General features: G+C 43.5%; 1 pseudogene across 1 annotated transcript in view; it reads right to left on the bottom strand.

Annotated features, from left to right (window-relative positions):
- LOC101573770 overlaps window positions 1–381 on the bottom strand; it is a 33145-nt pseudogene extending 32764 nt beyond the window's left edge. Inside the window, exon 1 of the transcript XR_001117124.1 lies at window positions 7–381. The product of XR_001117124.1 is annotated as a ubiquinol-cytochrome-c reductase complex assembly factor 2 pseudogene (transcript). The remainder of the gene's footprint in view (window positions 1–6) is intronic.
- Window positions 382–4908: the final 4527 nt, after the last annotated feature.

The raw sequence follows: 4908 nt of genomic DNA, 5'->3' as shown, positions 1-4908 counted from the left end.
GGGGACAAACTTCTCCTGCAGCTTCTTCCACAGGCCTTTGTTCATGTCCTTAAACTCTTCCAGGGTGTCTGTGGACAGGATCAGCTTGTACTCCTCCAGGGACAGGCCGCTGAAGCTGGTGTCTCTCGGGCGAGGGTACTTGTGTTTGCAGTAGTTTGAACGGAGTCGTGCCAACCTCTCGTACATCTGATCGCAGGCCTCGGGCTCAGCGACCTGGGTATTTTCTCCCTCCCCAAAGGCCTGTGCTCCCCGCTGCCGCAGGTAAGCGCCCAAGTCCCGGCCCCGTTTGGTGTCGTCCACTGGCCACTCCTCACAGAGCTTAAGGAAACAGCGGTAGCGGCAGGCCGCCATGTTGGGCTCCAACTACCCCGCCCTGGGGGAGGAGTCCCGTCTTGTTGAATTCTTAGCTTGGCTTCAAATTGGTTCTCTTGCCTTAGCCTCTGAAGTAGTTGGAAAATAATTTTTTTTTTTCCATTTTTGTGTTTGGTACAGGGTCTCACTATGCAGCTCGGACTCGCAGTGATCCTCTTGTTTTCAAGAGCTGGGATTACAGGCATGCACCACCACGCCCAGATACTGTTGCTGGCCTAGTGTGCCCCTGAAACAGGGCTCGCATAGCATGTGTGATAGGGAATCAAACGCTGGTCCAAAAATAAATATTTTCAAATGATCAATCAATCTGTCCCTAACCCTTCTTTTTCAGAAGAAGATTTTATTTAATTCAAGTCTTTACTTGCGTATTTTGCTAAAAATGCCTTAATAGTTGGACTTTTTTGAAATTAGGAGTCTCTTATAATCACATTTATATCAATAACCCCTTCTCATGATTGTATTTACATTTTCCCAAAGCAAACCAGGATTTAGTAGTTGAGAGCAGATTTTTTTTTTTTTTTTTTTTTTCACTTCTTGAGCTTATTTGTGATCTTTGAAAGTAAGGAAGAAATAACATAAGGTCCAGGTTGATGAGATGGTTGTCATGGAAGCTTTAATTCTTCCTATTTTTCTCTGATCCAACACTTTTAAATGCACTTCATTTCTAGGAGGCTTTGTCTCTCTGATGATATGCCTTATCTCAGCAGCCTTCTGACGTTCTAATCTCTAAAGAAAATCTCAGCACACATTGAACAATGTGGCCTCAGAAAGTAGCTACTGCCGGATCAATTTAAAAGGAACTCCATAATTTTATTCTGAATAGCATGAATGACTATCCAGTTGTGAATAAGGGGAGCCGAAGTCTGATGGCAGCTGTTTCTCCAACATGGGTACCTAAGCCCTGCGTGGAGTGCACATGAGAGGTGCAGAGACCTTGTGGCTTGGAGGGCAGAGTTCAGAATTTAAGTCACAGGACAGTTAGGGCACGAGGAATGGAGCTCCTTTGTTTAGTCTAGAGCCTGTCTGGTCCAGGAGCTCTTACCTGCTGGTTTATGTGATGACGCAAAATTCTAGTATGTCTTAAAATTAATTCAATCTGACAATGTAAACAGTCCTTTTAGGTTGTGCTCAGTTTCTCATGAATGAAAATATTCAGAATGTCAGTTTCTATCATCTTCCCCCCCTTGCTATAACACTGAGTCTCAAAAGGTGTGTTGCTTAGGCTCATAGGGCCCTAGGGCGGCAGAGATTTGGAGGCCTTTGGGTCCAGGGTCTTCTGGGCCCTGGAGTGATGGCCACTGGCTTCCCAACTGCTGAGCTCCTCTTGGCTTTCAAGCATATGGACCTACGGACTCATTTCATCTTCAATCCAGGCAACAGTAAACTAGGAGTGGTTTGGGGGTGCTTAAACTAAAGATGTCTTTGTTTAGGCACATCCTGCAAAGGTGCTTCTAGTTGGAGCCTTTGCTAGGTGTTGGGCTTTTGAGACTCTAACCTGGAAGTAGCTTATCTGTCTTAAGATGTAACCACTTTTTTTTTAAAAAAAATTATGTATTTGGTACAGGGTCTCACTACAAAGCTCAAACTCATAAGGATCTTGTTTTCAGCCTCCCCAGTGCTGGGATTACAGGCATGTGCCACCACACTGGGTCTTGGTGGGTAGCTCAGTGTGCCTGGGGGTGGGGCTGGTTCAGCATGGGGTACTGGGAATCAAACCCCAGTCCCTGCACTAGCCTGAAGGAAGCATTTAGTCCACTGAGCTATCTCATTGGCTCGAGGTAGCTTGTCTTAGGGACACTTCATCTGTTTAACGTATTTCTTCTTTTACATGGTGGGAACCAAGATGAGGAGGATTTGGAGGCTCATGTTTCCTTGTCTCTCCTCCTTCACTTTCCTTCTTGACCCTCTATGTTTTCTCCCCCATCTTGCGTCCAGAACAAGATAGACCCTTTCTTTTTCTTGTGTGATGCTTTCTCTTCAACCATAGAGATTTTTGAGGTACCTCTTCTACACCACAGGAACCAGTGATCAGAATCTTTCATACTGACAGTACGTTAGAAGAAGAATAAAGTGATGTGGAAAATTTGCTCTAAATGCATTTATATGCTTTCAAAGCCTTTGTCTTTGGTGTGTCATTCTAGTTGTATCTTAGGAACTAATTATTCCTTTGCTATATCCTGAATTTGTCCTGCTCAAAATACCATGGCAGCTGCTGTGTATCACTAGAGTATTGAGGGTACATGGGGGACTTGAGCTGAGACTTGTTAGGTCTTTTCCTTCTTTCTTTGCTTCCACAATATTCTTGGTATTTTGTTAACTAAAATGGCAATTAAGTGTAGCCTTTTTAAAAAATGTATTTGGTTGTTACAGGGTCTCACTACACATCTTGGACTCAATGATCCAATGAATTTATAAATAAATGGATGAGAGCCTCCTGTTTTGAGCCTCCCCAGAGCTGGGATTACAGGCATGTGCCTCTACGCCTGGATACTGCGGCTGGCTCAGCCCACCCTGGGGATGGGGCTGGCATGGCATTTGGTGCGGGGAATGAACTGCAGTCCGTGCGCTTGCCTGAGCTTGCCTAAGCAGGCACTTTAGCCTGCCGAGCTATCTCACCAGCCCTAAAGTATAGTCTTACAGTATGTGCTTCTTCTTTCTAACAAAAATTAGCCAGCTCGTTATGTTTGTCAGTTATTTGGCCTCCTATTCTGTCACTTAAATTTTTTCTATTATTTTTTCATACTTTAGAGCACTAGTCTTGGTGAAATAGTATTTTTTATTTTCTGGCTGGCTTATATTCTATCCATTCCACTTGAATACAAAGCCCTCAAACAGGAATAATTTCTCTTTATTCACTTTGGCATTTCAGTACCCACCACAGGAGACACTCATACTAGGGACTTGATAAGTATTTGTTGAATAAATGAATTTATAAATAAGTGGATGGAAGAATGTCTCCATCTCCAGATTCTACAGCTGAGTGGATTGTTACTCTTTCCCTGTTCAAGGTCCCCACCGAGACTGACCTCGCAGAGGCTTTTGAATAATGAGCAATTGACACTAATACTACTACAAATGTCTAAGTGGTCATATCCGTTGAGTTAACTCTGAATTGTGTCTTTAATTCAAGATTTTTGTCTCACCTGACATTTTCACTCATTCACGGAGGCTGTTTTATGGAGCTGGAGAGGTAGTGCCCTGACTGTAGAACCAAGGAAGACAAACTTACGCAACATGCCAGGACTACATACTTTTGATAGTGTGTCATTCATTCATCCATCATTATATCTTGGAGCCCAGAAGGATGAGAAGTGTCATTAGTGTTTGTAAAATCAACTTGGTATCAACAGTGGGTTTAGGGTTGGGGAGACAGCTCAGTGGAATAAGTGTTTGTTTGGCAAGCACAAGGTCCTGAGTTTGATCCCTGGTACCACCCCTAAAAAACAAAAAACAAAACAAAACAAAAAAAACCCAGTGGGTTTGAAATGACCAGTTTTGCTCAAAGTTGATGGATAAATGATCTTTTTCTTCTTCCTGTGTGACCCTTTCTCTGTCAACCATAGAGAAGTTGCCAAACCCCAGGTAAAAATTGTACACTTTACAGTGTGTTTATTCTAAAAGACAAACAAGGTTGTCGATCCTGGTCGGCTTTCTTTTGCCTTAATTGAGGTCCTCGTACTGAGTCACTTTGCAGCCAGCTAGGAGATGGTGTTGCTGCAACTGGCATCTGTTGGAAATATCTGCCAGTAACCTAAGAAATAAAAAATATAAAGTTTCTTACCACTGACATTTTTAGTTTATGATATTAAGACTATACTTTCCCCGCAGCGTGCTACCTGACTTTAAGGCAGCAGAACAGAATTATTCATAAGCCAATCACAAAGCCCCCACACTGTTACACTGCACGAGGACTTGCACAACTGCTGCTGACTGTATGGGGTGACAGGTTACTTAGATCTGTGCTTGGCATGGCTGACACAGGAATAGTTCAGCCACCCAGGAATAAGTTGTTCCAGGCCTGGGTTTGTGGTGCATAAGATCCTTCTTCTTTCTAATGATTATGGCCGTGAATCATCTCAGCTTTGTGCCCAAGCTGTTTGGAGCTCTTGGGCAGGCCTCACCTGCACCAAGGGACTTTGATCTCTGAGTGTATCACCACTGCCCTGGGACTCCCAGCATCTCTGGGCAATTCTCCAGCTGTTCTTCAGTAAAATGATTTAATTGAGTTGTTCTCTCTCATATGACACCAGAGGCGCAGTTTAGGGAACATTTCTGGCCCATTGATTTATTTATTTTAAAAATTAATTTTATTGGTACCCTTTAGTTATTTATTTATTTTTTCGGCGGAACCAGGGATTGAACTCAGACCCTTGCGCTTGCCAGGGAAGCGCTCATTTCACTGAGCCATCTCCCCGGCCCCTATTGGTACACTTTATGTGGTACCGGGGATTGAACTCAGGACCTTGAGCTTGCCAGGCAAGCACTTATTCTACTGAGCTATCTCCCCAGCCCCTATTGGTACACTTTATTTTTTTA

The sequence above is a fragment of the Octodon degus genome, unplaced genomic scaffold (assembly GCF_000260255.1).
Source record: "Octodon degus isolate 3935 unplaced genomic scaffold, OctDeg1.0 scaffold00004, whole genome shotgun sequence".
In the NCBI taxonomy this organism is placed as follows: domain Eukaryota; kingdom Metazoa; phylum Chordata; class Mammalia; order Rodentia; family Octodontidae; genus Octodon; species Octodon degus.
Note: the sequence above shows the minus strand (reverse complement) of the source record. Positions and strands in the feature narration are given on the sequence as shown.